Source organism: Notamacropus eugenii, chromosome 3 (genome assembly GCF_028372415.1).
Source record: "Notamacropus eugenii isolate mMacEug1 chromosome 3, mMacEug1.pri_v2, whole genome shotgun sequence".
Classification (NCBI taxonomy): Eukaryota; Metazoa; Chordata; class Mammalia; order Diprotodontia; family Macropodidae; genus Notamacropus; species Notamacropus eugenii.
In genome coordinates, this window is record NC_092874.1 from 227196759 (window position 1) to 227221596 (window position 24838).

Sequence of the window (24838 nt, forward strand, 5' to 3'; positions counted from 1 at the left end):
CTGCCAAGATTAGGTGGCCATAAATCAAAGCTGGCACTCCCTTGGCATTAGCCTTGCTCTGTGCTGCCCAGATGGCAGGCACAACTTGCAGGGGCAGCCAAGAGTACTAGAGAGGAAGGATGGGCAAGGAGGAGACACCTGGGGGAAGAAGGTGGCACAGCCTATCTCTACATTAGATAACTAAGTGCCCCAGGACTTCAGGGCCCAAGAAAATGCCAAAATAGCTCCATTTCTGTTTCATATAGAAGATGTGTTCTGACGTCTGACAAAAATCATAGGTTGAAAGTGACACTGAAAGGTCATCGTCTATGCCATCTTGCTTCTGGCTTCTTTGTCACCCTGAGTAACTTCCTGTCTGGGACCCTCCTTGTTTCAGGACCACCATTTTGGATAGTGTAGGAAGGAAGGAAAGTTCTGTTTTCCACATTCCCAGGTGATAAGGGTTGTGACTAGAATGTTCATGTGCTAGCATGGAGTGGTTAGAAGTCAGAAACTAAGGTACAGGCTCAAGGAGCTGTGTGAGGAAGGGCCTATCAGAGAGGAGAATATGGAGTCACATGGCCAGGGGACGGTATTGTGGGAGATCCAAAGTTCAGAAAACAGTATAAGTAATCCCATCTTTTGGAACGTGTTGTAGTCTTCCTGTAACCTTACTGGGGAGGCTACTCGTCCATTCAGGGGGAATAAAGGCTTTCCTGATTTCACAACAGGTATAATTCTTTATTCAAGGTGAGCATGTTTCTCACTGCTGGGGGCTTGTTAGATAGGCTCACTTCTAACAGACACGATGCTGGTCATTCTTCTTTCATGAGTGGACCCTCTTTAGGCTCCTCCTCTTCCCCATCTGCTACATCGCCCCCCAATGCCCTCATTCACTTTCTAGCTCCCCTTTATCTGTTATCTTTCCCTGTTAGAATGCAAGTTTACTTGTATTTGGATCTAGCGTAGCATAATGCTTGGTATACCATAGGTACTCAATAAATGTTTTATCTATCTACCTGATTTCCATCATCTGTGTATCCCTACGTAAGTCTTTTCACTTTCTTAGGCCTTATCCTTCCCATCTATAAAAAAAGGGGGATGGACTAGATGACCTCCAAGGTCTCTTCCAGCTCTAAATTTACAATCAATAACCTCCATACTCAGAGCAGCTAGGTGGTGCAGTACATAGAGGACTAGCCCTGAAATCAGGAGGACTGAGTTCAAATCCTACCTTAGATACTTAGTAGTTGTGTGACCCTGGGTAAGCCACTTACCGCCCCCCCCCCATTGCCAACAAAAATAAACTCCATACTCTAAGTGTATTCTGCTGTTTTGACAGTCCTTTTTATTCCACAGTCTACTTCTAGTCTAATACAGAAAGTTTTCCTTGGGTTTAACATCCGTCCTTTCTAGCCTATCTCCTTGGATTCAAGAAGAATGAATTGCAGGGCCATGATGAAGTCAAGCTCATCTAGAGCTCCAAGGTACCTTAGAAATCACCTAATCTAACCCCTCATTTTACCTATGAGGAAAATGAACTTCAGGTGCAGTGACTTTTCTAAAGTCACCCAGTGAGTGGTTGACAGGGGTGGAATTCAACACAGGTCCTTCAATTCCCAATCTCTTGTTACTTCCCCAACCTCCTGCTGCCTCTGGAAAGGAGGCAGGAGACTAAGTGACCTGACCCCTCCAGACAGCTCAGCTGGCTCTTCTCAGTCACCTGCCTGTGGAGCTGACAATGATGCTGAGACAAGGAACTGCGTTAAACTTTCACAGAGCTGAGAGGGACCTCATTAGCTATCTGGTTCAACCCATATGTGAAAGGAATCCCTTCTATAACATGCCAGACACTGTCACCCTCTTATTTACCTTCCATAGACACCTCCACTCTAACTGGGGTCAGGGTAGAGAAAGCTGCCTCCATCCTTGTCTGGGTCATATGCCCAGGGCTAGAGGGTGGAAGCAAAGTAGGGAGGGTCCTAGGGCATTCTTCCAAAGAACACTGGAGGGCATTCTGTGCTTTCCCCCACCCCATATAACCAGTAATACCCTGAAGTACTTGTTTGAGGCTAGACCTGTGCTTCGTATAGGGAACTCCCAATCAGGAAATTCTCTCCACTAGAGGCCCTATTCTGCAACTTATTTGTTGTTCAGTGTGGTCCAACTCTTTGTAACTCCATGGACCATACTGTCCGTGGGGTTTTCTTGGCAAAGATATGAAGTGGTTTGCCATTTCATTCTTCAGTAGATAAAGGTAAACAGAAGTTAAGAGACTTGGCCAAGATCACAGAGCTAGTGCCTAAAGCTAGATCGCAACTGTTTCAGGGTTCTATTCATTCTACAACTTAAAGCCTTAGACAACTTAAACAATGAGAGATTAAATGACCCCACAGCAAGTATATGCCTGAGGCAGAACCGGAACCCATCTTCCCGACTGTGAAGCAGTCTCTACCCATTGTACCATCCTGCCTCTCACAGCACTTTGTTAACAACAGGTATTATATAAATGAGTCATTATTTATTATCATTGCTAAGTAGTACTAATAGTATGCCTGACTCACATCCTTTCTTCCTCTGCTACTCTGCAAACATGTCAGTTTGGCACATTCCGTGGTTATTATTGAGAGTAAGAAATAATGCTATGAATAACCAGGAATGTACAGATTTATTTGGAAAGGTGGCTAAAAATGAGATGTCACGATGGATGAAGGTGGGAGGGTGGCTGACAGTGGAGCTGGCACCAGGGTCATGAGTGGGACTGAGTTGGAGGGAGGTTGGGGCCAAGGCCAGAGCCAGAATGGAGTTGGGAAATTGTGCTGACTTTGAGGCCAACTGTGTGGGAGGTTTTGAGGTCAGAGTCTTAGAGCTCTGATTTATTTCCAAATGCTAAGCAATAACCCACTTATCTAGACACTATTAATCTCACACGAGCACCTACCCAGAACTCAGGTTCAGATCCAGATTGAAATGGGTGACACCTTCAAGGTCCCTCATTTCCAGTATTCTTGGATTTTATAGTAAATAGTACAGGCATAGATAGGGTGAGGTAGCCAGGACTTTGTTCCAGGTGCTGACATCTGTGGAGAGCAGGGCATGCTTTTTTCCTACAGTGATCCAGACTTTCTCTTCCCCAGGCTGTGAAGTCTTTCCACTTGCTTGTTGGGAGAGAAGGTAAGTCCCAGAAGAGAGCTGAGAGCAGAGGTCAGGGGAGGAGGAGGAATGGGTTATTTTCTCTCCTAGTATTACTGTGCCAGGGGTGGGGCTGTGTCCTGCAGTCTGCCTAAGCTGTCTGTCCCTTCTTCCCCATCCCAGCTCCTTCCAATCAACCAAATTTGCCCCAACTGTCCAAACATATAGCAACAATTCTAAAAGGGCATCGCATCCCTTGTCCTGAAATTCGCCCATAGAAAGGGACCAACAGGGGTTGTTAACAGATTCCTTTTCAGAATAATGTTTTTAAAATGCATAGAATATATATATATATACATTCACTGCCTTGGGCACAGCTCCACCAAAGACATGGCTAGCTTCCACCACCAAAGAGGAAGACATCTGGCTCTAAGGACAGCAATATGTTTTCAGGTTAGAAAGCAAGGCACCAAGATAGCACATTCCCTGTTCAACACATATACTCAGAGGACTGAGAATTGTGATAACCATGTAAAAATTTCTCTATAAAACTGAAATTGTACAGTTAAGAAAAATGGAATGGGACAAAGGTGATATTTGGAATATATTTCTCCAGAGGACAATGGAGAACAAAATCCCTGGCCCTTTGGGCAGAAGATGGGAGACTCATTAACTCTCTCATTGGCTGCCACGGAGTCAGGGCACACTGGCATGAGAACTCCTAGTTTCAGCTGAAGGTGGGATGTTTTGAAGTTTTTAATGACAAGATCTAGCCCTGGCCTCAGTGTAGGCCACTTGATTTTCTTATAACTAACACAGGCTCTCTCTCTGCTGAGTGTCTGAGTTTCCTTCCTTGCTGCCCCTGTACCACCCCTTTTTTCCAGCTTACGTTCCTGTCAAAGTCATTTGCCGTGCATAATTTTTGTTTATATTTAGGTTTCCTCTAACAGGGGCTTAATGAGCCATTACTCAGCATTCTCTGTTTGGGAGGGATAGAGGAGGTTGGAGGTGGGAAAAGGAAGGTGGTTTGTAGATACCTAGCCTTGGTCAGACTGTGACCTTTAGGACCTGACAGTGGTATATCACTTTCTCTGATCCTTAGTACTAGCAACCATAAATCAGAAAACATAATCCGCAGGCATATGCCTAGGGCTACCAGATGAATGAGATTGGCATTAGGTTTGAAAACCCAAAAGTCAAGGGTACCTCTCATTTTGCTCCCCTTTATCCCAATCGTGTGTGGGTGCACAAGTGCATGCACACTGGTAGTGGAGGAGGAAAAGAGAGGGGGATGTAGAGGAAATGCCAAGAACCTTGTAAGGGGGCTGGGTAGTGATGGCCCTTGTGCCTCCACAGGTTAAGCCTGGCAGCCAGAGAGATCATTGATTTCTGACATGCAAGTGGTCCTTCTTATTGTCTAACTTTATACTTTCTGCTGCAGTGTCAGCACGCTGTGGCTTAACTCTATTCGCAGGCAAACTAACAGTGAATGGGTCCTCACCCTCAATGAAGATAGAGCAGTTGCTCAGTCTCCCAACTCACACCTGCTGGAATTGGAGTCAAAAGATCTGGGCTCAAATCTCGGCTCTACCATTTATTACCTTTATGATCCTTGGCAATTCATCCAGGTAGACAAATATCCTTTCCAGCTCTAATACAGCAGGTTTTGGAGCAGTGTGGACCTAGAGGGACCTTCCTATGGAGTGTGCTCCAGAGTCACACATCTCCCAAAGCTGTCAGAGGTATGCTCCACAGGATAGCCCCTACAGCCCTATTTCTACTCACGGCCCAGTCCCCACTACACTGAAATCTTACAATTCTTGAGGGTCCCCTTTCAAACCTGTCATTCCAGTACCTCTCACCCTTAATCTGCAGCTTCTAGAATTCCAAACTGGGGTTGTAATGACTAGGCAGAGATCCACCTGGCTCAATCCTTTGGGCCTTCCCCTGCCCCATCCAGAGGTCTAGCCCTGTTTAGTGCAGATGCTTCTGAGGTACAGGTAACACCAACTCTTTCACCTGTCCCACAGCCTGACCTCTTCAAGCATCTGGCTTGTCCAAGAAGATCCACAACCACCTGCTCTTGGGTGACACCTCCATTTCAGGAACTAAAAGGGAAGCTTTGAGGTTCTGTCCTTTGAAACTAAGCCATATCATTCCTCCCAAGCTCATGGGGGAGGCTGAGAGAAGGAAGCTTGGCCAAGACTGATGTTTTGTATGTAGCTGAGAAATTATGCTATCCATCCCCAGCATGGCGAGGGGAAAGGGAGAATGTGGAGCCAAAGAGGGAATCTGAAAGCTGGACAACTTTCATTATCTTATATAATAGTTCTAATATTTATAATATAATAGTTCTAATAGGGTGGTTACCCTATGAAAACGACAGCACAGATATTATACATGTAATAGCAACAACTGACGTCCGGTGTCTGGCATACTTAGTAAGCGCTTAAATGCTTGTTGTTTGACCTGGCACATAGAAGTCACTTCAAAATGCTTATATGCTTACTGTTTCATTGATACACATTTGGCACATAATAGGCACTAGGTAGTACAATGGATAGAGTATTGGGCTTGGAATCAGGAAGACTTATCTTCATGAGTTCAAATCTGGCCTAAGACACTTACTAGCTGTATGACCCTGGGCAAATAATTTAGCCCTGTTTGCCTCAGTTTCCCCATCTGTAAAATGGAGAAAGAGATGACGAACCACTCCAGTGTCTCTGCCAACAAAACCCCAAATGAGGTCACAAAGAGTCAGACAAAACTGAATGCCAGACACCACTTGGTTGATATAGTACCTTCCTGGTTGAAAACCAGTTTACACAAGTTATTTGATCCTATCACAACCCTACGGGTTAAGTACCATAGGTATTGTTATAATTTCCACTTGACAGATAAGGAAACTGAGATTTAGAGAGGCTAAGGGATCAGTCTTTTAGTGACACTGCTGGTAATTGTCAGAAGTTGACTTTAAACCCAGTTCTCTCCTGATTCCACGTCCAACTCCCTTCCTACTCCATTACACTGCTGGACCATGAATCCTCAAGTCATTGGATGCCATCAAATACAAGTGAATCTATAGCTCTGGATTCTCTCCATGCCCTCCCCCCAACATTAGCTTAACATTGGGAACCCAGGATCATGCTGGTTGTAACTAAATGCCGTGACTCTGAAGAAAGCCTTGTTTTACAACTTCATTTGGATTCTCCAGGTATTAGTACTATGGATTATCTGTTCCTTAATCTCTTTTCTTAACGTCTTCCTCAAACTCTCAATGTAGAATTTTGGTTTTAGGGCCCCGAGCACGGGCTGTTTATGGCCAATCAGTGGTAAGTAATATGAGAGGAGACAGACAGACAGACAGACATGACAGTCCTAGAAGCAGCTGTTCTCACACGCTCTTTCCATTGGGCCATAGAGATTAAAGGAGGCCTGGGCAAGGACTCTCAGGGAATAACCCCCAAGGTATGTGCCCCACTTCCCTCTGGGAGATAGCAGGAGAGGTGAAGGGATCCTGCCTCTGTCTAGCATCAGCTCCTTCTCCTCTGTCCTTTCCCTCCCCCTCACCTCGTTTTAGACATTGGGGCACAATGAACAGAGTCCTGGATTTAGAGTTCAAGGACTTGGGTTGCATGTGACATTGGGAAGGTAGTACTCTCTCTCTGTACCTCGGTTTCCTAATTTATAACATGGGGTTTTAAAGGATTTATGGGGAAAAAAAGGAAGAGACAAGTAGCCAAGAGAATAAACAAAAGTCCCATAAAGACCCAAGAGGTAGATAATTTTGATTATATGAAATTAAAAAGGCTTTTCATATGTACACACACACACAAAATACAGTCAAAATTAGAAGGAAAGCAAGAATCTGGGGGGGAGGGGATTTTTATAGTAAGTTTCTCTGATAAAGGCCTCATTTTTCAAATACATAGAAAACTTAGCTAAATTTACGAAAAGAAAACCCATTCCCCAATTCATAAATGGTCAAAGGATATGAACAGGCAGTTTTCAGAAGACATCAAGGTTATCAATAGTCACATAAAAATGCTCTCAATCACTATTAGAGAAATGCAAATTAAAGCAATTCTGAGATACCACCTCACAAGTGTTAGATTGGCTACCATGAGAGAAAATGAAAATGGCAAATGCTGGAGGAGATGTGGAAATATAGGCATACCAATTTACTCTTGGTGGAGTTGTGAACTGGTGTAACCATTATGGAAACAATTTGGAGCCTTGCCTAAAGAACTATAAAACTGTGCATACCCTTAAACCCAACAACACCACTACTAGGTTTGTAGCCAAAAGAAATCACAGGAAAAGGAAAAGAATACATCCATACAAAAACATTTATAGCAGTTCTTTTTGTGGTGGCAAAGAATTGGAAACTGAGGTGCTCATAATGGCTAACAAGTTGTGATATAAGATGGCAATGGAACGCTATTGTGCTATGAGAAATGATGAAGGGGATGACTTCAGAAAAACCTGGGAAGACTTATATGAACTGATGCAAAGTGAAATGAACAGAACCAGAACACTGCACACCTCATACCAGCAATACTGCTGAAAGACTTAGCTACTCGTAGCAATACAGTAATCCAAGACAATTCCAAAGGACTCACAAAGAAAAATGCTATCCACATCCACAGAGAGAACTGATGAACTCTGGGTCTAGAATGAAGCATACTTTTTTCCAATTTACTTTATTTTTCTTGCCCCCCTTTTGTGGGCAATGTGGCTAATATGGAAATATGTTCTGCACAACTTCACATGTATAACTGATATAATATTGCTGTCTTCTCAGTGGGTAAAGGAGGGGAGGGAGGGAAAGAATTGTGAACTCAAATTTTTTTTCAAAAAAATGAATGTTAAAATCAATAAAGTATAATTATTTTTTTAAAAAAAGACCCAAGAGGAATCAGACACCATGAAATATGTTGTAAAGAATTTGAAATTAGAAGTCAGGAGGCAGACTCAGGGCTATCCTAGGCCCAGAGACTCATTTAACCTCTGTGTGTTCGTTTCCTCATCAGTGAAATAAGAATTATTACCCCCAAAAGCTATGTTTCAGGGATGTCATGAGTAGCAAAATGAATAGTGCTTGTGAAAGTGCTTTGAAAAAACTATAGTGCTATCCAAAGAATGGTTATTATTCCTATAAATCAGGCATCACACCTAATGAAAACCAGGCAACGGAGCTAAAGGGATTTTGACAGGTAACTCACAACATAAAATTGAGAGCATCTAACCCAGTTCCTACATTTTATAGATTAGAAAACTGAGGTAGGGCGGAAGATTAGCAGAAAAGTCCTTACCCAAGGTCACCTAAGTAAAGATTTGGGTTCAAGTCCTGATGCTATCCTCATCAGAACTCTGTGGGAGGTTATACAATTATTATCATCACCATGGAAAAGACAGAAATGAAGCTATGTATTCAGCTTTTATTCATTCATTTATCTGTTTATTTGACTTATGGTAACTGCTTTTCACTTCTTTCCTTCTCTATGGAATTCCTAACGATGCTTTAAAGCCTAGCTCAAATGACATCTTCTCCCGGAAGCCCTACCACTTCACATCTAGGTGTGTGCAGGAACCAGCTGGAACCGGCTCTCCAAAGCCCCTCGTTAAATTTTCAGTGTGAACATTTCTGCCTCCACAAATGCTACAAATCAGGGCTAGATTTATTGTCTTGTTGATTGTCTAGACTTAGGTGATGGAGAAAATGTTAACATGGTTGATTAAATTTAAGGTCTGTGGTGTATACTTCTCATTCCCTTATCCAGAGCTGATTGTTAAACGTTTTCCAGCATCTCACTGCCTACCCCTCCCTGTAGCAGACATCTTTCTTCTTTGGACCTCATAACAAACTGCTTTGCCCTGAAGCCCTCCATTACGTAATGTTGTTTATTAGAATTCCCTGCGTTTTTGTAAACCCATTAGGCCATAAGCTTCTGGAGGGAAAATATGATACTTTATCTAAATAAACTTTGTATCTTGTAAAATTGATGTTTGTTGAATAAATGGATCCAAGATGGTGCTTCCTCCTCAAGCTTCTTATTAACATCCCCACCCATTCTGTTGGTCTCAGTCCTTCCTCATCACTACCTTTCTGATTTTTATTCCAATACATTGCCTGCAGGCCAGCAAGAGTTAAAGGGAAGGACCTGGGAAAACAAAACTTTCCATTCCCTCTCTAGCCCTTAGGGAAGGGATGAAAAGTTAGACAGCTACCAGAGAGAGGATAGTTAGGCCTAGACTAGAGCTTTGCATAGATAAGACAGGTAGCAGTGCAGCTGGGTGGTACAGTGGATAGAGCACCAGCCCTGGAGACAGGAGGACGAGTCCAAATCTGACCTCAGAAACTTAGTATCTGTGTGACCCTGCGCAAGTCACTTAACTCCAACTGCCTCAAGAAAAATATATATATGATCGGTAATGTCTATCTGCACCGTGGAGATCTGCCAAAGTGTAGATCTGACTCTGGTCACTTCCCTCCTCAATCAACTCCAGTGGCTCCCTATTGCCTCTAGGATCTGCCCAATTTTCCAAGCCCTTGCCCTAAACTATATTTCCAACTTCTTTGTATATGACTCCCCTCCTATGCCCTGAAATTCAGCCAAATAGGCCTTTTCTTTGTTCTCCACAGAGCATTTCATGTTAAAACTATTGCTTTGAACTGGCTATCCCCCATACCTGGAATTCATTCTGTCCTTTCCTTCTCTTCTCTTTCTTGAAGAAGCAGTTTAGAAACCATTTTCTACATAAAGCCTTTCCTGCCTCCCCCCTCAAATGTTGGTAACCTCCCTCCCTAACTACTGTCCAGATTACCTTCTTTAGTTGAATGTATTTTCTTTTACCTATTCTTACTTATGTTTTCATATAAGATTTTTCTAGAGTAGGGATTATCTCATTCTTTCTATTTTTTGTTCGTGTCATCTCTTAGCACTGAGTATGGCACACAGTTAGTGCTTAATAAATGCATCTTGATTAATTGATTCCCAAAAATCATTTAGAGTAGGCGGTATGATTCAGTTTGTCTGTTATGGTCTGAAAAAGAGAGGAGCCACAACAGAGGAAGATGCTGGAGAGATGGCTTGAGTTCACAGTCATTTTTACCCAGTGCTTGATTTCTTCCAGGACACCTTTTTTTTTTCTTGCAAGGCTGTGGGAGAAGGGTAAGAAGGTGGGGGTACAGAACACCTGGGCCTATTTCTCTGCCTTTACTGGAGAAAGCTCAAGAGTTAAGGGAGGGGAGCCTAGAGCTTTTATCCTGGATCCTGGTACTCTGGGCAGTCTCTCCATCTAACAGTCATTTCCCTTGCATCAGACATGCTCATGTACTATATGCTCATTCCTCTCTGAACCTCAATTTCTTTAGCTATTAAATGGGGATGAAAAATACTTGTGACCATGACCTCAAAGAGCTGTTTCAGGCAAAGCATTTTGTAAACTATAAAGCGCTATAGAAATATTACTATTATTAATTATTCCTTGTTTCCCCGGGGAGTGTAGCTACTCATTCAATCTGGAGTGTCAACAACCCCATAAGAAAGGCTTCTCCTCCCCTCCCCCAGCAGAATGATGAGTGACTGAAATAGCAATAAAAATTTTAAAAAACCCAGAGAATCAATAGAGAGAAGAGAAATCAGCTTCACCTCAAAGCATATTTTAAAGCCACAATAAGTATAAGAGGGGAAAAAAATCCAGCCCAGGACATGTTATGGATACTGAGGAGCACAAATCAATAGATCATTTTTTCATGGGTATGGGGTGCTGCTGTATATAAGGCACACCTACTCTTCCCCATAGGGCTCATAGGGCCCAGGCACCTAGAGACACAAGGAAGAAATGGGAAGGGGTTGCAGACACGGGATGGAAGGGGGAGCAGACTTTCAGTGACCAGGGACATACCATAAGGTTCTTTAATTCAGGCAGGCCCCTATGCCAAAGGTTTGCATCTTGTATATACAACATTATGGTAGCTTCCAAGCAGTGTCTCTAGAAGATAAATTGGCCCCAGAAGGGACAGGGCTGGGTCCTTTCTCTACCGACAGCTCCCTCTCTGTGTATTTACTGGTTCAAGAAACATCCCGTCTCCTTATATAAATAAGGAAAATTTATGATAGTTTTCCTTCTTCTTTCTGCTGGCTGCTATTAGGAGGTTATTATAGGGAGAAGGCCCTCAGATTCCTGAAATGGATGTGGTGGAGCAGGATGGGGGTTGGGGGTAGGAGGGGAGAGAATCTGTTCTCAGGCCTCAGTTCTGGCCTAGTTTCTCCTTTTCCCTCTGTACTCTTGAGAATCTCAATGAAAGGTTAATCATGATGAGGGAGGTTTAGAGGGCAGGATCAGGGTTGTGTAGGAGGTTTTGGTGACTCATTAGGAGGACATAGAGAAATCATCACTTGGAGATCCCAAAACACCAGCCCCCTGTGTCCTGGGAGTCACTATAAGAGGAAAACAAGCCAGAGTATAGGTATATTCCTGGGCCCAAGCTGGCAGACAAAGACACCAGGACTCCCTCAGCCCTCTTTATTATAACTTTCCCAGAATATGACGTTTGAAAGAAACTGAGTTCTCCTAAAATTTGGCATACCCTTCACCCCACTCAGCATTTATTAAAACCAGTATTATTCATTTCCCATCTTCTTCTTCCCTCATCCTCTCCCCTATGTCCCTCCCTACATAACAATATATCATTCCATCTCAATCCTTCCATCAGCCAGAAAAGCCTGGAAAACCCCTTTCCTTCAAAGGACTAAGAGGATGACCTATCATCTATCTCAGAACTGCCTCATTTCCATTTTCTATGCTTTCCAATTCAGATACTGGCTCTGCTAGCTCCTAGCTGTGCAACTTCAGCTAAGTCACTTTCCATCTCTGAGTGTTGGTTTCCTTATCTACAAAGTGAAGGTTGGATGAGATGACCTCTGATGTCCCTCCAGCTCTGACATTCTGCGATCAGAGCTGTTGATCGAAGATCAATAAATGTTTGTTGATTGATTGGAATCGAATAATGCTGATGCCATTGAAATGGAAAAACTGGGGTAGGGAGAATTTCCCCACACCCTTGTCCCTTTCTCTCTCTCTCTCTCTCTCTCTCTCTCTCTCTCTCTCTCTCTCTCTCTCTCTCTCTCTCTCTCTCTCTCTCTCTCTCTCCCTCTTGGGGTCAGGCAGAGGAAGAAGGTTGCTGATAACTGTCCTCTGCCTGACCCCAAAGAGGAGAGAGAGAGAGAGAGAGAGAGAGAGAGAGAGAGAGGAGAGAGAGAGAGAGAGAGAGAGAGAGAGCACCCAAGGTGGCAGTTAACTGACCCACACATGTGATTCTGGGAAAGAACAGGATAGTTGAAAGAACTCTGAATTTGAATTTAAGAGAATCTAGATTTGATCCAACTTGAGTCTTTTAATTTCTACCTAATGTAACACTGAGGAAGTAATTTCATATCTATCAGCTTTGTTTTGTGTGTGCGTGTGTGTATAAATTGAGGGGATTGTATTAATCTTTTAGTTCCTTCCAACTCTAAATGCTATGACTTCAAAGCCCGGTGGTTTTACAGCCTCTGCAAGGATGATTCTTGACTCAGAGGACCTCCCTCCAGATAATAACAACTGACATTTCTGTAACACCTTAATATTTTCATCACCTAATTTGAATCTCAGCTCTGAAAAAAAACATATACTATAAGTATCACAATCCTTATTTTACAGATGAAGAGACAGAGGTTCAGAGGTCATCCAGCTAATATGGATCTCAGAGGGGATCTGAACCTGGGTTTTCCTGATACCAAGTCTAATATACCCTACTTTCTCTCCACAGCTCTTGCTCCTATAGCCACTTATTCAGACTAATACCTACTGTTATTAAAATAGATCCTTTCCCCCCCAAACCAATGTCCTCAATTACACCCCCCATTCCTTATCCCCTTCCAGTCACCTTCTTCACTGAGATGTGAACGTAACTCCCAACCTCCGTTCTGTACCCCATCTCTCCATTGTGTTCGCCTCTTCTCCCCACACCCACTGTCCCTGACATCTCCCACAGTCTAGGCCCTCATCTTCCCACTGGGTGTGGCTCCACTGAGAGAGAGTCTAGGATCATTTGAAATGGAAATAGAAGTCAAACTGAGTGATCAGCAAAATCTGTTTCTTATTTAAATTCCCTTACTACAGTCTTTCCGGCTGCTCGAACTTCTCTCAGGTCACTCAGTTTCCCCTTTCCTCTCCTCCAGGACAACTCATGGTTTTGAACTCCTGCCCCCTTGAGTCCTGAGCCACAGATTTCCTCCTAGTAGTTTTCCCATCCCCCCCCTCCTCACACCTCCAAGCCTCTTCCTGTTTCTTTGGCATTTAAGGATAAAGTTCTGTTCAGTATTAAACTGGGAGTTCCTCATATGACTTCTCCCCCCTCCCTCTAGTCCCCTTTTGCCCAGCATCCAGGACAGGGTTCCTGGATTGCCATTCTGCCTCTACTGAAGAAAAAGATATTAGATTAAGATGCTAGAGGGATGTTTAGTACAGTGCCTGGCACAAAGCAGCATTTGCTAAATGCTTCTTGACTAAGAAAATTACATTCAAATCATTATGGATCAATGATCAGGGATGACATTACCCTCACTGAGGCTGGTCCCCTCCAATCCCAAGCTTCCCCAGGATGAAAAGAGAAAGGAAGGTGATTCCCCTTCATTGAGATCACAGAGAAAGGAACAACTCTATAAAAGTCATACAAGCAAAAGTTCAAATCCAGCCTTAGATACTGAACAATTGTGTGACCCTGGGTAAGTCACTTAACTTCCGTCTGTTTCATTTGCCTCATCACTAAAACAGGGACACACCTACCTCAAAGCTGTTGGGAGTATAAAATAATAGTTGTAATATGCTTAGCACAATGTTTTACACATAGTAGGCACTTAAATGCTGCTTTCCTTTTCCCCTTTACAAAAGAAGGAAAGGAACATTGGCATCCCACTTCCAGACCACTCTCTCCCTGTTTTCTACTTTTCTCTTTTTCCTTATATAGGCCAGGCTTTTGGTCCTGGAAAAAGAATTTGTTGGAAAAATTGACTCGGAGAACAAAAATTGTGTTTTCCAGTGGTCAGGGCTGTTGGTCTGCTTATGTGACTATTTGGATTCCCAAACTGCCAGAGATCACTCATCCCTGTCTCTGCCTCCTACCAAAAACACAATGAGGGGTCTCTTCTTGTCTGTAAGAAAGAGCATAACCCACTTTGGGTCACCCACAAACCATTATATCCCTTCAGCAATCAGGGAATTATTTATTGTGTCTAACTTCAAACTTCCCGGATGTAGCTTCTAATAGCTGTCTGAGGTCCTTAGCACTCACAGTGATGACTGACATAATGCTTGAGCCCAAGCAAAGCAGTTTAAAGATATTATCTCATTTGATTCTCACAACATTCTTGTGAAGGCTGGTAAAATGGGTGTTATCATCCCCATTTTACAGATAAGGATATTGAGTCTGGAAAAGGTTAAGTGACTTGTCCCTGGTAACACACCTAGTAAATGTAAGAACTCAGACTTGAACTAGATCTCTTCTCACTTCAAGTGTTACACTTTCCATTCCACCAAACTTGGGGGAAAAAGTTCCCCTTCTTTGTGGATCGTAACCCTTCCTGGGATGAAAATCTGCCACACCCATTGAACACCTCCCCCCCATCCTGATCCCATCTGTCTCTGATTGTGGGTTGATAGAGAAGAGGAGCCCCCAGTGTGGAAGCATGAATCAAAGCTGCCCCAGACTTCCCCTGTAGGAAGTCAACAGATGGTAAACCCTTCTTAACAGTTCAAGAGTCTTCACCCTAATGAGCCACCCTTCTAGGATAGGTCCCCCAAAATCAATATAAGAGCATTAAAATTCATGAAAATCTGTAAGCCCAAGTCTGCAAGTGTCCTTCAGAGATCACCACTGTCAATCCCATCTTTTACCCTAGATGGGAATGTAGCTTGTAAGAAGATGCCACCATTCTCTTAAATCATCCAGTTTAACAGGTTAAATCTCCCAGATTAGAAGTTATTCCTTCATTTTAATTACATTCCTCTTTTCCCCTTGTACACAGTCAGTATCTTTCTATTTGGCACTCAAGAGAGAAGGGGAGCCAGCAAGTTTTCCTGCTCTGTAGAAAAATAACTTTCTAGTTCCCATTCTCCCCTTCCCCTGGATGGATCCCAGCTCCTTCCATTTTTTTCATACCATCTTCCCATTTTTTCTAATTCTTTTTTTAAGTCCCTCTGCTCTTTATCAGAGCTCTGCTTCTCCCCACAGTATCCCCTACAACCCTCTTGTCTCCACTGCTTCCTTCAGTCTCATTTATTTCTTTGTACCTCAACAGTCAAGGACCCCTCACAGCACCTGCCTTGATAAGCCCTGCTGCCGTCCTTCTTCCTCCTGGTGTTACCAGAGATCACGCACCTGTCCTCATAGTTCTGCCTATAACCTGCCTCTCTCCCTAAGTTTCTGATGGACAGTCTTCCCCCACCCCTCAAGTCCCCAACCTTTTCCCTTTCCCTGGCCTTTCATCCTCTGATTTTCGGCTCTGAGAGGCAGGATAGAAAAACAGTAGTTGGGCTCCTCTACTTTGCCCCCCCCCCCCAATCTCTAACCTCTCCTCCACCCTACCCCCAAGCCTTGTTCTCCAGCAGAGCTAATGGAGTCTGGCCATGAGGGTCAGAGAGAAATCCTGTTCTCTATTCTTTCTCCAACCAACCTCTCCCTCTTTCCCTCATGGCTCATCAGGAAAGAATGGAACAAGAGAACTCAAGTACAGTGTGTTCATTTAATATTAACAAATTGAAATGAATTCTTTTAATGCCAATTAACTTGGAGCAGTCCCTTTTAATAGTAATTTAGATTCATATTTCAGAGAAGCAGAACGTGGAGCTGGCCGAATGTGACCAGAATGTCAATGTGAGAGACAGGCGGGTGGAGGGCAGAGGGGAAAATTAGTTTCACTTGGGCAGTCTGAAAGCTTTGAGTAAGAGTCTCTCCAGCGGCTAGTACAAAGTCATCTTCTGAAACTTTATTGTGGTTAACATGAACAATGCTATACTTTTTTGGCTAAGGTTCATTTTAATATACTAACTTAATAATACCATATTAATACAATTTGCGTCATATTTCTTAATCATAACCACCACAATAAGCAGAATTACTACTTCTGAAGAAGCGGGTTTTGTTTTAAAGTGAAATACTTCAAGGTTTCGAGGGGGTTAGAACATTCTGTTCTGCTCTTAACCCTATCCTTCCGTTGGTTCAAATCTGGAGTAGCAAGTCAATTTCTCTTCTACACTCCTTCCTCAGAGGTAAGAGAATTGTTAAATTCCAAATAGAGTTACTTTTGATCACCAAAAGTAGGAAAGACATGTTACTGACAGTGACAGGGAGACCAGGACAGAGAAACAAAAACACAAAAGTAACTGATATTTTGAAATAAGGTTGTACAAAGTCCTTAGAACCTTGTAGAGGATCCACTGGGGTAGAGACCAGCTAAGACTGGCTGATTTACAGAACATCTCACTTCAGTCCTGCTTGTAAAGTCTGGGAGTTGGGAGGAAGGGGAAGAATGAAGGACCTGGGGTCTGGTCAAAAGTGAGATGATACCTTCTAAGGGGGACTCACTCTCTCCCTCTCTTTTTCTCTCTCTCCCTCTCCATCTCTCACACTCACACACAAACACAGACACACACACACACACCACATCTTTAACAATTTAGGGCTGGGGGTGAGAGGGAGAAGAGCAAAGAAATTATGTTGGAAAGGAGCAGAGGAAGAGAACATGGGAGCCCATCACACTGGACTCCTGTCTAGGCAAAGACTACAAAAAAAGGAGTGGAAAAAGAGAAAGATAGAAAAGGGGTTGAGGGGAAAAGAAGTGAAGAGATGTTTACTAAAATAACCCCCCCCAACACGAAATTAATCGAAATATAAAAATGTGATCTCCTTTCCCAGAAGTCAGATTTGTAAAAGAAATGAAACTAAGAAATAGAGGGATTAAAAACAACGAAATAAAAGAGAAAGGCTGGGTAGCTTAGTGAGTGAAATTTACAAAAGAGAGAAAACAAGTATCTTTTTAAAAGGTCTTGAAATTAGCGAGAAGAGGGTAATTTTAGGTAACCAATTCCCCAGTCTTCTCCCAAAAGAAGCCATATTCCCGGTCCAAGAGACAAATTAAAGCACACTTAAAACACAGAAGATAAAGTGTTTCCCCCCAAGCAGTTGACAAAGGAGGTGACACGTGCCAAAGCTTGAAACTTAGGGTTGAGGGGAAAGGGAGGAAAGTGGTGAACATGGAAACTTCCCAAAATATTTTTTTTTCAAGCAACTGAAGAGATCGGCGGGAAAAGATTGGAAAAAGAGGATGAACTTGACATCTCTAAAGAAAGGAAACTTAGAAAACTAAAATGAAACCGATATCTGAAAAGAAAAAACTTCCAATGAGAAATAAACTATTCCTCCTCTAGAGTGGTGAAATGAAATTTATCGAGAAAAAATTAACTTCAAAAGGAAAGATGAAATAGAAACAAGCACAATGTTTACAAACGTTATCCCCAGTCTCGGGAGAAACTGCCTAAGGAGATGGTCTCCACCCCTACCCCACATCCCAAGGAAACTTAAAAACTCGGAAGCAAAATATATTTATGGGGGATGGCGTAGTTTGCAGGTGTCCTGGGAGGGCCCCAGAGCCAAAGTGAGAGGTAGTGGGGGGGAGGGGGTACATGGCTTACCTTGCTCGTGAGCCGATGCATCTTGAGAAGGGGAGTGGGTCAAAGGAAATGTAGAAGGGGGGAAGGGGGGAAGAAAGCAGGTTAGGAGTAAGAAAGCGAGGTGTCCAGGGACTTCATGAGTAGGGAGGAGAAACAGGGGAGGGGGGCGGGGTACAGAGTCTCTCCCCTACTCTTTGCCCACCTCCCTCCCTCCAGCTTCCAGGAGGAGAGAGCCACTGAAAGTTACAAATTGCTTCCATTATTAGCTCATCCCAGGCGGCCTGGTCATTGGTCAGGAGTGGATCACGTGATCTCCCTTACCAATCGATCGAATTTCTTGTTGCAATTCTCTGTCCCCCGGCTCCTTGGAGGGAAGGGGGCGGGCGTTCGGTGTTTCTGGGACTTGCCGGGCGGGGGGAGATGGAGAGGCGAGGAGGGGATCCCTTAGCCCCCTCACCCTCCCTTTCGGCCATGCCTGGATCATGAGCGCAGCCCCAGAAGGGGTAGAAGGAATGCTCTGGGCTGGGGCATACCCTGGAGGGTCGAAACTGGAGAGGCAGAGAGACTTCGCTAGGGACCCAGATTCCATTCCGTCCAGCCCTCCTGGTCCCACTAGCCCGGTTCCTCACACCCTATACAACGCCCTTTCTACTCCAAGCTATCCCCGAGAGACCTGTCTGTCTCCCTATCTTACTGACTTTGGCTGCTGCTCTCTGGGGTACCATGCTGCACCTCCCTGTTTGGGCGGGGGTGTGGAGCTGTACTCACCCTGTACCTTAAGGCGACTATGCCCCCAAGGAGACCGGCCAGGGGACAAATGAGCGAAATTCCTTGGACTCTTGGGGAGACCGCCAAACTTTTGAATGGATGAAAACCAAGAGGAGTTCGTCCAGAGCAGGTGAGCTGGGGACTGGTAGGGCGTTACAAGGAAAGGCACAAGTTCAAACATCAGTTCCACTCCTCAACTTCCACGCCTTTATTGGGGTGCAAAAAACTGTTCAGTCAGCACAGCGTTGGCTTTGGGGGTGATGGGGAGGAGGGTCGGCATGTGCCTGCTTTACATGGGAGAAAGTAACAGCCTTGAAGTTTTAGTCTTATGCGGGAGAGTATGGTTAAACGATAGGAAAATGAAGGGATGATTCCAAAGATGGAGAAAAGAGAAGGAAAGTGCAGGGAGGAGGTTACAGGGAAAGGGAAGGGGGGGGGAGCAAATTGAGATGGGACGCGAAACTGGTTCGGATATTTTGTCAGGAACCTGGGGGAACTTTTCTGAAGGGAAATAGAACCTGGAGCTTAATTTATATTAAAGTTTAAAGTGGGAGGAGGACGTGGAAGCCTTATTGGCTTTTGACTCAATTTTTATTTCAGACAATTTAAAGATTTTACTTTATGTTGGTCCTGGCCTGTTGACTTTTTAAATGATTGCTAAATTTCATTGATAAATATTACCTTAGCAGAACAGTTGCCTCCAGGCCTATCCCTAAAGGTCCATTGAGATCTCTGCTGGGGGGGGAGGGGGTCAGAGTTTGTAAGTGTTGGGGTGGGGAGGGGGGGTGGAGTTGAAAGAGTAAAGTATAGTAAATTATCTGGGACTGAGTTTCTAGGCTCAGCCCAATTGAAACGAAGTTCACTGTTCTGGACCTCCCTGAGAAAGGCTTCTCTGCTGGGTCTGCTAGTGTGCTGGGAGAAAAAATTCCTTCGAAGCAGAGCAGGAACGAAAGGGGACTCTGGCTGTCCCTTTATTAAATATCAGCTGGGTTGGGACGCTTTGAGTGGGTACCTGATTCCCTAACATCTCTGAGATAAACAGAGTATATGGAAAAGCCAACATTTCTAAGCTTAGTTCGGGGTAATGGCCCCTCTTTCCCCCTGTCCCCCTCTTTCCACACCTCTCCCCTGGTTCTACCTTTTAAGCCCCAAAAATATGTGGGGGGGGGGGAACCCTGCCCAAATCATCAAGTTCAGGTTCTTCTCTTGGAAAAGAAATTGACGGGGTTGGAGGCAAGTCTGACACTATGGGGAAAACAAGGTCAGGAGAGTTCTGAGGCTGAAGCTGGCTGCGAAGGGAACCCCAAATCAGCCAGGTTTGTAATCTGGGGCCAGAACCTGGCTAAACACCTTGCCTTCTTTCCAGTGTTGCGGAAGCTAAAAGATCTCAGTGAACTTTACGTGGGGCGGAGTAGACCGATAACGGTTGGGACCGCTGAATGCGATGCTTCCCCCCCCCCGCCCCCAAGTTTGGGGTTTGAAGGGCATGGAGAGGACACACTCAAATGGAAAAGAAATTTTTGCCCAATTGCCCCTGAGGGCCTAACGTCTCAAAAGGCTTTTGAAATTCTAAAACGGATGGATGGATGGGATGGACAGATGGAAGGACATATGGATAAAAAAAGAAAAAAGATTGAAGAGAACAGGGTGAGAGGGAGGGAGAGAAAGAGGCACAGAGAGAAAAGAAAGAAAAAAAAGGAAAGGATACTAAGAGAAGGGGAGGAGGGGGAGACAAGCCCCCCGCCCCCATCTCTCTTTATGCCTGGAGAAGATCCCAGGGCCATTAGACCCGGCCAGCCTCGGTCGCTTTGTGTTTCTGTTTTGTTTTTCGATTCTTTTTCGGACTCAGACACAGTGCAGGGCTGAAAAACGACGATGTCGTTACGCATCCACGGGAGGACGTGGAAATTCGCCTCTAGCAAAATAAATGCTTACTGCCATAATTGTTACTGTTTTTAAGGATACTTAATAACAAAAACTTTTTGAACTGGAGGCTTCTTGCTTTCCCTAGATAAGGAAAACAATTCGCGCAACTGTGGAAGGGGAGAGTCAGGAGAAGCTAATAAGTCTGTGGCCCTGGCCCGCAGGTTTGGGGAAATCTCGTTTTCCACCGACTACGGAAGACACTGATAAGAGAATTGGCCCAAATACTTAGGAACTTTATAGACACCACATTTCTTGTGAGACTAGCTCTAGACTTCAGTCAAACAAATAAATGTAAATAGAGGGGTTTTGGACCCTCTTTTATTAAGTGAAGAATCCATCACATTACAGCAGCCCCAGTGGATCACGTGATCCAAGACCCCATTAGTGTGTAGTAGAATGATTAGTCCCTTCCCTGAATCCCGTGGCTAATGTGGACTTCGGAGAGAAGGCAGCTGTCTTCGGGGGATGAATGATGAGGCAGGATCAACTAATAGGTTTGGAGAAAGGCATTGAGACTCCCCCCTTGTGCCAGCTCCCTGGCCCCCCACTTCTGCCCATTCCTTATAGCTGTCCCTTTGCACTCGGTCCTTTAAAAAAAAAAGTCCCCAAACCCCTCAGAAGCACCAAGTTTTCTTTCCCGATTTTTACTGGGATTTAAGCTGGATGGCATCGGCAAGGTCTCCTTTCCCACTAAGAAACCCTATGGTGGTGGTAATAGTGACCTAAACCTGCAGGAGGGAAAGCGTATAGTCTAGGACCCGAGGACAATGAGTCTAAGAGTCTTTGAGACTTTAAGAACCTAAGCATGGGATGGATGGCAAGATGGAGAGCTTAGGGTAGCAGGTCCTTGAGAGGAGAAAGAAATAAGGAAGAGAACCGAAAAATGAGAGGGCCTCCAAGTAGTGAATGAAAAATCCTGAGACTAAGAAATGAAGAAAGACAGGGAAAGGAAATTAGAAACAACTTAAAAGGGGAGATAAGAAAAGGTAGCTGGAGAGAAAGGATAGAGGTGTGGACCAAATTGAAAGAGGGACAAAGCAGAGGAGAAGGAAGAGAGAAGAAAGAAGGGACTTAAGAGAAGACAGGAGAAAAGAGAGGGAAGAAAATTAGTGTAAAAGGAAAATTGAGAAGAGGAAGAAAATTAGTAAGGTTAAAACCTCTGCCCATATATCTGTAGCTATAAAATAATTTCAATATATGCTAGGTACTTTATACATTATATACACATATAAAATGTAATCCATCTATCCATAGTATATAATGCATAATTTTTTAAAAGAGAAAAAGAGGCAGAAAAAGAAAGGAAGAAAAAGGAATTAAGAGAAGGGAGAAACTGATGAAAAAAAAAGAGAGGGAGGGAGAGACATTGATTATAATGGGGAAAGGGCTGCTGGTGGTTACTGGGGCTGTATGCTGCCTGCTCCCCAGTGGCTGGGTCATCTCAGGCTCTGACTCTTTTCTTCTCTGTGCCCAGCAAAGCCTGGAGGGGACAGCAATTCTGGGGAGCCCCAGGTGGCAGCAGCAGCACTGATGAGCCGCCCCGGGACCAAACAGCTGACTGAGCTGGAGAAGGAGTTTCACCTGCAGCGTTACCTGCCCACAGCTTGGGGGCAGAAATGGCATCCACACTACAGCTTAGCGAGACTCAGGTCAAGATCTGGTTCCAGAACCGGAGGATGAAGCAAAAGAAGAGGCAGAAGGAGAGGCTGAGTGGGGGCTGGGTTCCCTCCCATGCCCTTTCCCTCCTTTACTCAGCCAGCACAGTGCCCCTCACTCCCATTCGATGACTCTCCTAAGCACCACTGCCCCACCCCCACAGGTGATCTGGGTAACTAAAGCAAGTAGCATGTTGGTGTGTGCAGAATAGGAGGTCTCTGAGCCTCGAAGGACTGGGAAGCCTGGATGGCCCTGGCTTGTTTTTAAAATCTCAGCAAGACTGGTTAGGGAGGTAAGGATAGACTTACCAAGTTGCTGAAATTCATATACCCCTGAAACAAATAGCCCTCCCCACCTCCTGAGACCATAGCCTTCAAAACTGAGGGCTTTCTGACACCACACAATCAAATGGTTTTGTATTTGGCTCAGGTGGAGCTGTTTTTCAAATCTTGAAGACTATAAGAATGTGTGTGTGCAGTAGGGGTGAGGAAGGGGAGTAACAGTGAGAATCTTGTAGTTAATGAAAGAATCTCTAATCTAGGAATTGGAGCCTACATATATATCTGTATTCCACTGAACACACAATTATTTGCAACATGGCTTTCTTTCCATTAGCCTCTCCAAATGTATGGATACCTATATAATATTATATATACAATACTATACAATGCATTATTATACAATATTATTTACTAGGTATCCAATTATCTCCCTATAGAATGTATTTTGGAATATATTTCAATATACCCACCTTTACCCTAGATTTCTTAAATCAGTTCAGCTCTGGCTGGATGCTTTTCAGCTAAGTCCTAGGATCCTGGGCAGCCCGTCATGGCCCCTAGCCTGGGTCCCTCCATCAAAACAAATCACTTCCACTGGGACCATGAGTCTTCAGGGTAGTAGTGAGACCCTGGATCTTATGGGACCAACTAGGATGGTGAACCAATACCAGAAAATGCCCATGCTAATTAGGATGCATGATTTATCAGGAGTCCTGTCTGTGTTGACCATCCCTATGCTTACCTGCTACATTCCCAGAACTGTCCAGTCTCCAACACTCCCTCCCTGAAACTCCCCCTCCCCAACTCCAGCTATTCTAGCTGCCTAAGCGTTCTAAGAGAGAAATGGTTCACTCACTCATAAATAACCTCATCACCCAGCTCCAAACTGGAGCCCCATTATTTATTTTCATGTTCCAAGAGGCTTTTCTATGTGGCCTCTGGGCAGGATGAAACAGACGCTGCCTATTAACAATTAATTACACAGACTGCAAATATTGGGATTGGAGAGAGCCGACTGGAAGAATTGGAAAGTTCTGGTAAATGAGGAGCAGGGTGAATAGGACTGTTTGTTGTAATCACTGACATTATACTTGCTTCTCTGTCACCTTTTTATCTCATCTCTGCTTCTCAGCTTAGCTCAGGAAATCCTTCTCCATCATAATCTAGGCTATCACACATATGGCCCATCTGCAGTATTATGCAGAGTGCTATGTCTAGTACAGTTGGGACACTGTACTATATCCAGGGCTCAGCGGGGACTTGAGGGCAGACAGCCATGCAAGTGGACTTATTTCTACATTTCAGATGCATTTCATGGACCCTTTTTCTTGAAAATGGGCAAACAAATCAATTCAGCGCTTGAAAACCATTCCTAGGAAAATAGTATACATAGCAGAGATGATAGATATCCACAGAGCTGAACCAGAGATTAACATCACAGTATCCATGCTATTCTCTTAGAGTTCCCTCCTATTCCTTTTTGGAGACCTGGGAACCTGCTTGAAAATTCCCTTCTGAGGAAGACTCCAAACCCAAATCAAGGCAGTGCTGCTAATTTGGAACAGGCAGTGTCATCTGATCTCTGAGATCAGAATACAGTAGTGTTCATTCCTCACCCCTAGCAGAGTCCCTACCCCTTGGTACCACTAATAGAACAGAATGGTGATTTCCCAACTCTGGAAGACTGACGAGGAACAAAATCAAATCCTCTATGAGGAAAAGGACAAAGGCCCTTGCATTCCAACCTGTTCATTGATCTGTTTTGAAGGACCTTAGGAGTCGAAATTGGAACCGTAATTTCCTAATTGGTCTAAAATAAGCATTTCATATTTGAACCAAACCCCCAGGTTTCTCACAGTGAGAGATGAAGAAAGATACTTCAAAAAAATTTCTGACCCTCCTCCCCCAGGGTCAAACCAGAAGAGATTCAAGAGATTAAGACTAGGGATTTTCAAAATATAGAAATCAAATATCTACCTCTTTTTTATGACTATCAAAAGAATTTTCACGGGTTTGGGGGTGGAAGGAGGGAGGGAAGGTCCAAATGTGATGTGAAATAAAATAAAATGATGAGAATTAAAGTTTGGTTTGAATTTAGCTAGTGTTGGATTGGAAAATTGTATCTTGCCAACAAGGTTGGGTTTCCTTGTCCTGAAAAATTCTATTGGTTGGAAAATAGAAAAGATTTTTCTAGAACTGGTTCAATGAGAATTGGGATATGGGAATTTAACTCCATCCTTTTCCCTGTTATCTGGGTTTAGCTGGATAAAAAGGAAAGATCTCAAAGTGAGAGGGTTAGGCTCATGCTTGAGTTTTGGGAAGGTAGAGAGACCTTGAAATGAGGGAGAAATGTCCCTTTATCCTTATGTTTATAGGGT

At 43.9% G+C, this 24838-nt stretch overlaps 2 long non-coding RNA genes across 6 annotated transcripts in view; one reads left to right on the plus strand and one right to left on the minus strand.

Annotated features, from left to right (window-relative positions):
• LOC140534168 (uncharacterized) overlaps positions 1 to 18112 on the minus strand; it is a 30040-nt gene extending 11928 nt beyond the window's left edge. For 2 of the 5 annotated variants that reach the window (XR_011977186.1, XR_011977184.1), the window contains exon 1: positions 17851 to 18112. This is a non-coding gene — a long non-coding RNA (uncharacterized lncRNA). Of the gene's footprint in view, positions 1 to 2920; positions 3172 to 17850 lie in introns of all 5 variants that reach the window. The other 3 variants (XR_011977185.1, XR_011977183.1, XR_011977187.1) reach the window with 3 other exon arrangements.
• Positions 18113 to 18171: 59 nt separating this feature from the next.
• LOC140534169 (uncharacterized) lies at positions 18172 to 24557 on the plus strand. Its single transcript, XR_011977188.1, has 2 exons — positions 18172 to 18727; positions 21998 to 24557. It is a non-coding gene; the product is annotated as an uncharacterized lncRNA (long non-coding RNA).
• The last annotated feature ends 281 nt before the right edge of the window (positions 24558 to 24838 follow it).